The 13,455-nt window shown below is 51.3% G+C and overlaps 1 protein-coding gene across 13 annotated transcripts in view; it reads left to right on the plus strand.

Annotated features, from left to right (window-relative positions):
* CTIF (cap binding complex dependent translation initiation factor) overlaps positions 1–13,455 on the plus strand; it is a 327,368-nt gene that overhangs the window by 194,827 nt on the left and 119,086 nt on the right. The window lies entirely within an intron of this gene.

A 13,455-nucleotide genomic window follows, 5' to 3' on the forward strand; every position in this document is an offset into this window, starting at 1 on the left:
TGTGAAGGGCCCCCTGCGGCCTGAGGGGCCTCTGGCAGTGTGAGGGGCTTCCGCGGTGTGAGGGCGCCCCGCAGCATGAGGGGCCTCCGGCAGTGTGAGGGGCTTCCACAGTGGACCATGCTGCTGTAGGACGTTTTCATCATGGCAAAAAGTTCTGTCAGATGACCCTGCTCTGGGGAAACTCTCCCAGCGCAGAGAGGCAGGCATGGGGCAGCTGGGGGAGAAGAGAAAAGTGAAGAACCATTTGGAAGGGTCTGGGGGCCAGGGAGAAGGCATGAGGATGAAAAAGAGGAAGCTGAGAAAGAGAAGGGGTGCTCGTGGAGCAGCGTGTGGCCCCTTTGGGCGCTCAGGAAATGGTCATTCCTCTTTGATCTGGTGCTCGGAGAGGGAGACAGTGCCTACCCTGTTGGGGTTTAAAACCCACAAGGGAGGACCACTTCCTGCAGCACCTTCTCTCAAAAGCTCCAGGCCCACTCTGCAGACCACCAGGACCCCCAAGAGCTGTACAGCCTTCCAGCAGCTGATGGGCATCACTGGGAAGGGGTAGAGAATGCTCATTATGATGGTCAATTCTGGACAAATCCTTTGGAATAGGGAGAGATGCCTGGAAGCTTCTGGAGAATGGAGAGGTCCCCATTTCCTAACCCACCATTGGTCCTTTGTCACCATATTCCCCACCTTCTACGCCTGAGTGGAACTTCATTAACCCTCTCATTCCTGGAGAACTGCACAAACCACATCTCAACAATGTCTTCCCAGTGGCCACCTAACTCAGCTCAGGGACCTAGTAAGGGCTTGGTTTGTCTGTGGTAAGTGAAAGGTGTGTGGATGGAGGGGATTTCTTCAAAGTCTTATATGGAAATTATCCATATAAACCACTGAATAAAGAAGACCTCTTTAGTTTTTATCGGGTTGGGACCAGAAACCCAGTGGTCCCTACCACTGCAGTGACTTCATTCCCGCTTATTATAGCAGCAATTATTGAAGCTGCTTTTTATGGGACACCTCCTAGGCTGTGCATTCTATCTGGATTAGGGGCTCAGCAAAGTTTTCTACAAAGGACCAGAGAATAAATCTTTCAGGTTTTGCAGGCCATAGGGTCTCTATCATAACTCCCCAGCTCTGCCATTGTAGCATAGAAGCAGTTATAGAAATATATAAATGAATGAAAGTGACTGCTTGCCAATAAAACTCTATTTCCATAACCAGGTAGCAGCTCCATTTGGCCCACAGGCCACCGTTGGCCAATTCTTGATGTAGGTTATCATGAATCTTCCAACATCCCAAAGAGAATGAAATTTCCCTTCCTACCTTACAGCCAAGGGGACCACGCTGCAGCAGTGCATTCACCTGGCTGCCTGGCTCACATGCCTTTTGAGGCAGACCCAGGCTTATCCAAGCAGGACTCCCATTCCCTGGGGTACGTTTTGACGTGGAACTGCAGAAGGCCCTGCCAGAGGCTGCCATGGGAGACCTCAGGATTCGGGGTACCCAGGAGTAGCCAGTGATGCCTCAGGGTTAACAGCAGAACCTGGAAGGCTGTAGGAAAAATAGAAGCCTGTTTCCCCTGCTTCACTGAGGTTGTAAGGCAACCCCGAGAAGGTGGAAGGGGACGGGACCAGCAGGGCAGTGCACACCCAGGAGACAGGTCTTACCTTGATGACGGGGCTGACCAGCCGGACACTGCCCTGCTTGGACCTTTTTTATGCCCACCACAGGGCAACCACTGCCTCCAGCATCCCCCCTGGAGAAGCTGCTGCAAAGCCGTCCCCTTCTATGGGAGCCACAGCCTGAAGCTGAAACAAGAGCGTGAAGCATCTTCAGGCATAAGAAGAGGTCTCTTTCTTTCTTGTTCTCGGCAGCCCATCCTTCCCCAGCTCCTTCTGGACATGAGGTTTCTTGTTACCCTCTTCAAGCTTCCTTTGGCTCGCAGCATTGCCTCTCCTCCAGACAATATGGCCTGGCCAGTGTGACCTGCTCCTGTATGCCCTCCAGCCCTCCCCAGCCATGCCACAGAGGGACAGAGCTGTCCAGATCCCAGCCAGGGTCTCCAATTTGTGCAAGGCAGGATGAGACGCGTGTCACTGATGTGAGAGCTGTCTAAGGGTTTCATTCATTCACGTTTTCAATAGAGGCCGTGGTGTGCCTTGCAGATATTTGATCTACATCACCATAATCAGATGAGATTGGGCATGTTCAGAGTGGCATGGCTGTAGACAACATCACCATCATCATCAGAAGAAGGAGGAGAAGGAGGAGTTATTTTGAGAGGCAACGGGGGCCTGGTTGCCTGAACTTTCATCATTAGTGCATGCTTATTTAGGTTAAAAATTCATAATCCCTGTAGTCCCTTCCAAAGTGTAGCTGCCCTGGGGAGACAGTATCCCAAGGCACTCGGACACCTCTGTCACTAACTTTTTCAGGTTTGTGGATTATAGATAAGGGAGGAGGCGAGGAGGGGCCAAGAGGGAAGTGGAAAGCTGTGTGGGAGGGGGTGGGTGCTCGGAGTGGAAGTGAAGATCAAGCTGAGTCTTCTAATGATGGTGCTGGGGCCCTGCCTGTCTCTTCTGGGAGTCACTGCCTCCATGTGCATTATCCCTGCAGATCCAGCCACAGCCTGAGTGTTGAATAGGGCTAGCTGAGCTCTTTGCTGGCCACTGTCTCCTGTGGAAACCACTGAGTGCAGGGTCAGGAGTGGGGTGCTCTCAGACACTGATGGAGCCGTGCCCAAGTCCCAGGGAACATCCTGTGGCTGGGGAGGAGTTACAGGGAAACCGATTGTCGGGCAAGGGTCTCTGGCCCCCCTCCCTGGCAGTCAAGGGCACACCAGAGTCTGGAGACAGGGTGGGCGCTGAGCTGGCACATCCTCCACAGAGCAACTAGGATTATTGAGGAGAAGGAGGAAAATTATCTGAGCCCACCTAGGGTTTTCATTTGCAGCCCGTGATGAAGTCAGCTGGCCAAGAGGTCAGCTTCAGGCCACGCCTGTGGGGACCCTCCCAGCTCTGCACACTCAGCTCCCACCAGCCCACCCCAGAGTGCTTGCTCCCACTCACCCTCACAGCCCTTCCCCCTGGAAATCATAACTAAGCCCTCCCTTCCCCCAGTCTCTCAGGGCTGTCTCAGAGCTAAGCTTTCCAGCCCAAGAATGCTCAGAGCATTTCAGCAGGGGTCTTCATTCTCAAGGAGGCGGGTACAATTTGGGGCTCAATAAAAGGGATATTTGAAAATAAAGCTGGGCCTCCGCCCAGCAAAGCCAGTTGGCAACGCCATGAGGGACGCTGTGTTCTTCTAACTCTGCTAAGCCTGCCCTGTGAGCCGTGGCTCAAACCCAGCATGGGAACTTCCTGTAGGGGAAGAGGCCAGGCTGTTTGGAAAAGAGACCTCGAGTCCCCACCCACTTCCCCTGGGACAAGGAGTGGGGAGACCCTCGGCTGCACCTTCTGTCCCCCACCCCCAGCATTGCTGTGGTCAGAGATAATACCAGGTTAGCTACATTAAAATTATTTGTGCTGGGCTCAGTGGCTCACGCCTGTAATCCTAGCACTTTGGGAGGCTGAGGCACGTGGATCACTTGAGGCCAGGAGTTCAAGACAGGCCTGGCCAACATGGTGAAACCCCGTCTCTACTAAAAATACAAAAATTAGCTGGGTTTGGTGGCACATGCCTGGAGTCCCCACTACTTGGGAGGCTGAGGCAGGAGAATTGCTAGAACGCGGGAGGCAGAGGTTGCAGTGAGCCAAGATTGCACCACTGCACTCTAGCCTGGGTGACAGAGTGAGTGATACTCTGTCTCAAAAAATAAAATAAAATAATTTGAATCCCAGGATTCATTGGGGTTCATTTGCATCCTGTTCATCATCACGGCAACATTCTGGGAGAGAAAGGGAAGACTTCCAAGAGGCTGAATCACTTTGCAGTGTCGACCTCACCCAGCTCATGACTCCAGGGTGGTGGGAGCAATGCCCTTCACCAGCCCCTGTATGGATAGGAAGCAGGGGCTGGAGAGGGGGCTTTGGTCAGGAAAGGAGGCTCTGTAAATGCTTCTCGCAAGCCTAGACTGAGCCAGGCATTAGAGGAGCATCCCGTATAGTTGGAGTGAGGTGATTAAGATATACTGAACAATTTACACTTAATATCATATCGCTGTGTGTGTACTCCTGTGTACATATATATGTGGTATATATGCACGTGTGTTTATAAGCATCTATAAGCACACATGTATGCATGCATGTGCATGTGTGCAATATGTGTACCTGTGTGTATATGCATGTGTTATGTGCCTATGCATATGTGCATGTGTGTCCAGTTTGTGTGCGTGTGTGTGTGTGCGTGTGTGTGTGTGATGGCACAGTGCAGCCCATAAGGCCCTGTAACTTCAGAGAAAGGAAAGGCTTTGCAGTTTAGGGTAGCCAAGAAGCCTTCCTGGAGGAGGTGGAACCTGATCCGTCTCTGCAATGGGGCCAGCAGAGGGCAAGGGGAGAGCATTCCTGATAAGTGACTGAGCAGAGACAAAGGTCCAGAGGTGGGACATGCCTGGTGTGGTGTTCAGGAGCAGAGAACATTGTTAGGAAAGAGGCCAAGCCAGGGAGGAAGGTGTGAGACGCCAGTGAAGACTTAGAGCCAGTGTGCCAACTCTTCACTGCATCTGTGGCTGCATCTGTGGATGTCTTGCATGCAGATGTACAGGCAGCAAGTCCAAGACAGCGTGTTGCTGGAGGGACAGCCTGCGTACAGGCACGCGGTGGGAAGCACGTGGCAGGTGGAGGATGCTGAGGAAGCAAGTGCATGCTTGAGAGAAGGAGACTGGAAGACTGGAAGCTAAAAGCGGAAAGAGGGAAGGAGGTGAGGACAAGGTGTTTGAACAGATCCTGTATCTCCAGGTGTCCAGTGGAGCCTTGGATTTTTGTCTTGAGTCCCAGAGCCCAGTTCCTACCCTTTTAGTTGGAGTCTTGAGGATTCTTGCCAGTGATTAAGTTTCCCCCATCAAAATAGGCTATGATGGAGACTTGAGATTCCTTTACCCAAAGGTGCCTGGGTCTGGTGAGAAGGTGGAGGTGCTCCCATTCCATCTCCAGTCCCCCCTGAGAGCTGCGGCCATCAATCTGGGGCAGAGATAGTAAACACTCCGTAAATGTTTGTGGATGGCCTCTTGGGGAGGGCTGGGATGGTTGTGATCCTGTATGTCATGGGAAGCGGAGGAGTTGGAAAGGGCACACCCGGGTGGTCTGGTGGTTAGGATGGCCCCGTTCCTGGGAATGGTTGCCACGAAGCATTTTCCCTGGCTTCTCCATAGCAGCGACTGTTCCTTCCCAGAGTGTTATGAAAACCTGCAATTACCAAGCCGCCTCTGGGTGCGAGCATTCAGAGCTCCTCTTCTTTCTTCCAAGATACACTGAGTCAAGACCCGGTCAGTGCAGAAAGTGGGTTCCTCTCCCACATTCCGTCCCACACAGCCCCATGGGGCTGTGGTTAATGAGCTTGGTGATTATGTATTTCATGTCTGGGATGAGGAAGGTGAAGGGCTTGAGTGAATGCCTGTGCCTCTCCAAGTTCTGGAGCAAGCTGCCTTCTGCACTCGGCACGCTCTGGGACCACTCAGCAGATACCACAATGTCTCTGGGGTTTGGGGTCCCCTTCTTCCTCCAGCTGCACTGAGTGGAAGCCAGAGCTGTGCATAGAAGCTGGGAGAGGACTCAAGTAGGAATGTGCAATGCAGGGCTTCATGGAACGCTCCACCCAGACTGCCGCCTTGGGATGCCCAGAGTTTAGCTCTATCCTGTTCCTCTGATGATTTTCCTTCTGGGCATATATATTTCCTGGCCTCTTGCCTTTGCATGTGTGAGTCATGATGGGGGTTGGGGGGAGAAGGAAAAACATATAGAATGGGTGGCTCTAGACTTGAAATTTTCACAGTGGAAGAGAGAATAAAAGCAACTCTTGTGGGTCAGGAAGTTTCTGGACCTGCTGCGCCATGGCCAGTGAGCCCCTAGGACCCAGATGGCCCTCCTGGGGAAGCTGACATTGGCCCAGCCTCAGGCAGGCAAAGCATAAGAAGCCTCCTGTCAGGGCAGGCCAGGCACAGGGGCATGGCCTCTTTTTTCCTGGGAGAGCAGTCACCCCCCTGTCACCTGACCAGCTGCCCAGTCACTTGCTGCTGCACTCACGTTCACGCAACCATGAACTCCCTAGAACTGCATCTGCTCAAACTGCTGCTCGACCCCTGCTTTGCATGCTTTCTTCTGCCTCCTGCTCACAGTCCTGTCTTCCTGATTCTCCACATGGCTCCATGTCACCCAGCAGCCCTGTGCCCCACCGCTGTGCAGAGAAGCCAGTGATGGCCCCTGCATGATGAGAGACTCCTGTGTCTACATCCTTCCTCCATGGAGAAGTTGGCTAGTTCTGTGGCTTGGCCAGGAGTGGGTTTGGGTCAGCTTCTGCACAGGGTCCACAGTATCCATTTTAAGGCCAATGGTCAACATCTTGTCCAAGGTCCTCATTTTGCAGCAAGAGCCAGGCTCCCCAAGGTAGGACCCTTGCCATTAGTAGAGCCCGACTCCTAAGTCTCCAGCTCCTGCCCTAGTGCTGCTCCCAGCATCTCACAAGACCCCACTCTGTCACAAAGAAGCAGTGAGGTCTTGATGTTCAGAAGAGGAAGAAACCACAAAATAGCCTATTCTCTTGCAAGCTGCTGCACATGGAATTCTAGGGGCTCTTTGCCCCTTACCCGGAGTGGCAGGGCTTGCTGGAAAGCAGAATTGAACCACCTTGGAATGGACAATTTTTAGAAATCAATCAGATGGATCAATTCATTAAAAAAGGTCATCCCTAAAAATCAAAAGCAGAAGGAAATACATGAACCTTACTAAAGTTAACTGAAAAAAAAGCAAAGTAAGAAAAAGTATATGTAGTATGCTACTGTTTCTCTCTGAAAAGACAGATAGAAATATATATTCCTGCTTACTTATATTAAAGATAATGAATGGATGGATAAACATAAAACCAATAAAATGGTTATTTATGGGACACAGGGGAGTCAGTAGCACTAGATATCTCTGAACACCCTGTTTTGCAGATCTGACCTTACAATGATGTTAAATGTTTCACATAATTGTAAGTAAAAGTTGGATTGATATAAAAACAAACCTTTTGCTATGCCTGAGAGAGCAGGCACCTGCATGAGCTAAGGCATCCAGACCGGCTCCTTGGATAGCAGAGGGTCCCCCAGCCTTCTCAACATCCCACGGTGGAGTGTCTAATACACTTCTCAAAGTTGCATTTCCAAAACCAAGCTTCCATCTGCCCCAAGCCTGCCCCACTCCCTCTGTCTTCCCCATCTCAGACAACACAGCTCCATCCTTCTTGCAGTCGCTGAGGCCAGACACCTTGCAGACATTCTTGACTCCAGCCCTTCTCTCCCGCAGTGGACCATCAGCAGTTCCTGCGGGTCCCATCTTCAAAGCAGATCCAGGATCTCCATCTCTTACTCCCTCTACTCCTGCCCGCTGGGCCAAGGCAGTGTGGGCTGTCTCCAGGATTACTCCTATAACATTACTATCTTTGATCTCACCTTTTTCAATGTCATTTCTTAGCTCAGAACCCTCCAATGATTCCCAATTTCATCCAGAATAAGAGCCAAAGTCCTTTCAATGGTCTGCAAGGCCCCAGATGATCTAGCTCCCACCACCTCTCTGACCCCACCATCTGCCCTCCCCCTTCACACTCTGCACTCCCGCCACCCTGCCTTCCTGGGTGCCAGAAGTTCCACCTCGGGGACTTTGCACTGGCTGTTCCCCCTCCCCGGATTGCTCCTCTCCTGGGTATTTGCATGGCTTCTCCCTCCCCTCCCTCAAGTCTTGGCTGCTCCATGTCACCTTCTCAGGGAGGCCTGTCTTAACCATTCCACCTAAAAAGGCAATCTCCACCAGGGGTGCCCCCACCATACACCAGCATTCCCAGTCCTTCCAGCTTCCCACTTCCATAGGCCTTCCCACGCTCTGGCATTCTCCATGGTGCATTTGTTCTGTTTATCTTCTGCATCTCCCCACTGGGTGATGAGCTTAGCCTGGCATGAGTGAATGCTCACTAAACCACTGTTGAGTAAGTGAATGAATGGACAAGAAGGTAGCCAGCCCTGCTCAAAGTCACTTACTTTATCCTCTCAGGGCCTTTCAGCACCTCTCTTAGGGACCTGCCCAGCTCCTTGGGCTACCTCCCATCCTGCAGTTCCCCTCCTGAGACCAGAAATAAGACACCCCAGGAAGTCCTAGCCTCAGAGTCCAGATTTGAAGCAGAAGGAAAGGTCAGCTCCCACTGTCCACCCTGGACAGCTGGTCCCCCTGTCTCTAAGTCTTCTCCCACCTCCCAGGGCCTGTGACATTGCAGAGATGTGAGTGTCCTCATCTGGGTGGGAGTCATTACTCTTCATACTCCCTATCACCAGTGGGACAGCCAAGATTCCTCCTGGCATAGAAGCCTTCAGGCCAGAGCAGAGGGAGTTGTGGGGCAGAGTTAGCACTGGCCACAGTGGGTTATTGAGGGAAACTGGGGTGTTGGAAAGACAGACCTAACCCCCAAGCTGGATGTCAGGCAAATGTGCTCCTGTGTCGTGACCCATGACGCCTTTGTGAAGGACAGAACCCCTGCCTGATGGACCACTGCGAGGAGGTTTTCAGTTGGACTTGACGGCCCTTCACTCACCTGGTGGGGTGTGGTGGGATGGGCCACAGTACAAACCCTGCTCTGGCCCTGGCTCTGCCCTTGCTCACTCTCTGGCCTGTGGACGAACCTCTCTGCCTCTTCCCAGTCACTTCATCTTTAAAGAGACTGTCATCACTGCCACTCACAGGGCGGTAGTGGAGACTGAGTGAGCCTGTGCAGAGGGTGCTGCATCCATACTGGGTGGTTAGCATTTCAAAATGGCGGCCTGGCAGATTGGCCCTTGGCGGAGCCCTTCCCAGGGGTCACTGGAAGCCGAGAGGCCTGTGGGGCACAGCTCTGTCATACGTTGTGGTTTCAAAGTTCACAAATGCCTTTAGGTAATTCCTCTGCTCTGGAATCATTGGAGGGAGTTGTGCTGGTAGTTGGAATATTTACCCGTCGGCTTCTCTCCCTCCCGTCTTCCTCCCTTTCCCCGGATGTCTGCCTGGCCATCTGCAGTGGCCCAGGTGACCTTCTGCTGATGTGCTGTGGGGTCTACCAGGCTATTGCATTTAATAAACTCTTAGAGCATGTGTCCTGTGTTTGAAGGACTCTACAAACATCAATGCACATTGTCAGTACAACCACCCTTTAAGGTAGGTGCTATTATGTTCGCATCTTACAGGTGAGGGAACTGAGGCAGACAGCAGTTCTGTAACTTGCCCAGGGTTATACAGTAAGTCAGAGGCAAAGCCAGGGCCTGGATGCAGGCAGGCTGCCGTAGAGTCCAGGCTCAGGCAATTCCCCTTCTTTCTCTCTCTGCTCAGCCCCTTGGGACCTCTCTTGGCAGCCTGTGACCCAGCCGTAGCCCTGCCCCTGAAGCCCAGTTCTGACCATCCAGCTTCCAAACTTAGAGATGGCCCCCTGTAGCCAGGTTCCTGCCCTTCCCCCTACCATCGACCTCCAGAGTCCTCTAAAACCTGGCCCAACCTAACTTTCCAGAACCTCTTACTGCAACCCCACCCTCACTGGCCGTGCACCTGGTGTCTCCATCAGCTGGGCCTCCGTACTCTCTGACCATGCCTGGGCCTTCCCTGCTGGACTGTCCTTTCTCCAGAAACCCCACCTGGTCTGCAAGTCCCAGATCTGCTCTTAGCAGAATGGTCAGGGTCAGACTGGTGTTCCTCAGTTTACTCTGGCACTTTTATGCCTGAGGACCAGGAGCAAGAAGTATTTTATATCCATCAGTCAGGACATCCTGGGCTACTCAGTCCTTGCCCTTGGCCTGCCTTGACTGTCACCTCTTCCCCCACCACGCACCTTGTTCTTTTGTGTCCCCAGGGAGCAGAGATGCTCTGGCTTTAGAAGGAGTGGACTCCAGCTCCTGGGACCTCTCCCTACCCATGGTCAACTCTTTAAAACCATTAAAAATTCCTCATGGGTTCTAGAAATATTACAGTGTTTTATTTGTAATATTTATCTAGCCCTGCATGCCCCGACCCCGCCAAGTCCAGAAATATAGCATCGTTGTTAAGAGTGTGGGCTCTCCTCAGCTTCCAACTTTCTAGCTGTGTGACCTGAGGCAAGTTACTTCACTTCTTTATGCCTGTTTCATCAGTTGTAAAATGAGGACAATAATGCCACTGTCTACCCCATAGAATTGTGGTGATGCCTGAATAAGCACATTTGTGTTCTTAGAATAGTGCCTTGGACAGAGAAAGCACCATACACGTCATTCATTATCATGGTGGTTGTTATTATTATTGTTAGAAAAGAGAACTGGGGCCCAGAGAGGTGTTTCCTCTAAGCCAGTGTCACAGAGCTAACAGCCACAGGTTGGAGTGGAGCCGGTAGCCTGCCTCTCCAGCCAGGGTCTGCTCTTTACTCTGCCCCTCCCTCTCCTTAGCACATGTTGCCAGGCAGTGGGTACTCCGTGAGCTTAAAATACCCAGGTGCTACCCTACCCCACCCTGTGTCCTGCCAGCTCTGCCAGCACTGGCCCGGACCACTCCATCAGCCACGTGACCAGGGCTATCTTTTTTTTTTTTTTTTTTTTTGAGACAGAGTCTTACTCTGTCGTCCAGGCTGGAGTGCAGTGATGCAATCTCGGCTCACTGCAACCTCCGCCCCCTGGGTTCAAGTATTCTCCTGCCTCAGCCTCCCAAAGAGCTGGGATTACAGGCATACACCACCATGCCTGGCTAATGTTTTTGTATGTTTAGTAGGGATGAGATTTTGCCATGTTGGCCAGGCTGGTCTCAAACTCCTGACCTCAGGTGATCCTCCTGCCTTGGCCTCCCAACCTGCTGGGTGGGCATGAACCACCATGCCCGGCTGACCAAGGCCATCTTTAAGAGGTCTGGCTCAGTTTCCCACCCAAAAGAAGTGGACTCATGGGGTTGAGAGCCTCCCACTCTGCTGTCCTCTCCTCATCTTCATCTTCCCTCGGGCCATGCTCAGCACAAGAAGGGAGCACAGGGCGCCTCCCAGGGAACAGAGAGCCAGCGAGTGCTACTGGGACCAAGGGCCTGACACCTGCCTCCTTGTCCCCCAGCTCAGAAACCACTTACCAGGACTCCTGACCCACAGCAAAAATCTAAACATTCATTTTCCAGTGGAGCCCAATACCATCTGCAGAAAGCCAGGCAGGGGCAGAAGAACAGGGTGTGGGCCCTGCCTGCCTCCAGGGATGAGCTGTGGACATAGGCCATAAACACGGAGACATTTACTCTCAAAACTAGGAAAAGGTCCTGGGGCAGACAGGGCTTTTCTCATGGGCCAGGGTGACCAGGACCATTTCCCAAAGGAGACAGCACACGAGCTCCTCAAGAACCAATAGAAGATGTGTTGAAGCAAAGATGAGTGGGGAGGGAGTTCCTGCAGGGGAATGGTGTGGGTGCTCATAGGGAGAAAGAAAGGAGCAGGTCAGGTTACAGCACAGTGTCCAGGGTGCCCTGGGATTCTTCTCAAGCCTTGAGGCTCCCCAGAGGGCAAGCAGAGGAATCCAAACCCTTGTGAATGCTCCCCAAAGGGGCTGCAAACCCGAGGTCACCTGTAAGAGGCTGAACCTGCCACAGGAACCGTAGAGATGCCAGAGGAGGCACCTTCTGCATTCGGGCCTCCTTGGTTCACGCGCAGACATCGAGAGCACCATGTCCAGAGTCCTGACTTGTCACTGCTGCCATTTCCCGAGTGAGTGATGACAGCAGCAGCAGGATCAACTTATCGAGCCTTGCTCTGTGTCAGAGCCAAGGCGCAGCTCACTTAACCCTCAAAAGCCAATGCAATAGCCTTTATCATTATTATTTCACAAATGGAGAAACTGAGGCATGGACAGTAAGCGCCTTGCCCAGGGGCCCATGCTAGAAAGTGACTGGGTCCAGAGTCTGTCTGGGTCCAGAGTCTGGCTCTCCCTGCTTCTGCCAAGGGTATTGGGGTGTTTTTTCATCTTTAAACAGTGCAGTGTGAGTCCTTGCCTGTGGGCATGGGGTGAGCATCGGGGCTTCATGGAGATGGCAGCAGCACACCCAGGACTTGGCCCCTCCACCAGTTTATCACTCAGCAGCCCAGAGAGCCACTCTGGTGGTTTTGACCATTACACATTTTAAATTATTTTTATTCTTAGTCAAATATTTAATTTTTTACCCATAATGGACAGTTGGTTAAAGGCAGGAAGCATTAAAGAACACTGATATTAAAAGGCTGGTTCATGAGGAACACGTAAGTGGTAATAATTCTGCACATATGCCTCAGGGTGCTCTGGCCGGATCTGCAAGCCTCATTCATCTGGTCAGAGTTCTCGTGTGGCAGCTCCTGCAGCTTGCAGAGCTTCACAACCCCGGGCTGGAGGCAGATAGAGCCCAACACCCATCTGACTCTGTGTCCACACGGAGCCAAGGCCTTCCTCACTCACGTCGTGCAATTTGGACAGAAGCACTTCCTAAAAACTCTCCGGTCTCAGCATTTAGAAACAAAGCAAGAATATTACAAAATCAAACCGGTTGACTTTTATTTTTTTAGAAAAACATAAAATTCAAGAATTCCAAACAGCGGGCCATGAAATCAGTTTTTGCTTTTTGTTTCTTTTTATGCCTTATATAGTCAAACTTTAGCCTACAGTTTAGTGTGTACTGATGCCAAAGCCACAATGTAATGGAAATGTCATTTTGAAATTTCTTTGTAGAAAATCATGCTTTTGCTTTTACAACTCGTTTACAATAAATGAAGAAGAATGCATCACTTGATAATTGGCAGAAGGCTAAATTTTGCTTGTATTCATAAATGTTATTAAAGATCGGGTTAAACACGAGCCTTGTAATTCACTTCCAATAACATATCAATCTAAAAACTGTATTTGACATAAAATAACTTCTTTATCTGGTACTACCAAAAATAACAATTTTTTTTTAACACTTAAGAGTGTTTCCAAGAGAAAATATTATGGTGAGAGGAATTCTCAAGTCCCAAGAGTTCAAGCAAGATTCAACTGCGGCAGCCCTCTAAACTGCCCCAATTTTCATGAAGGTAAAAATAAGAATAATGACAATTCATCCTTTTCCTTCCCATTGAGGGGCTAAGTCTCCTGATAAGTGCCTTATAGGCCTATCCCCGAGAGGAGGGGCTTACTTTGAGAAATTTGACCACAAGTGCTTTCTAGAAGGTCAAACTGACTTGCTTATGGTGAGTGCTGGTACACAGGCCCTCCCAAGTTCCCCAAGATGTGGGAGGGTTTGGCCGCCCTTCAGACTGTGCCCAGACACTCAAGTTCCATTAAGGATTCTATTGGTTCCAAGTACACAGATGCACAATGAGCTC

The sequence above is a fragment of the Pongo abelii genome, chromosome 17 (assembly GCF_028885655.2).
Source record: "Pongo abelii isolate AG06213 chromosome 17, NHGRI_mPonAbe1-v2.0_pri, whole genome shotgun sequence".
Classification (NCBI taxonomy): Eukaryota; Metazoa; Chordata; class Mammalia; order Primates; family Hominidae; genus Pongo; species Pongo abelii.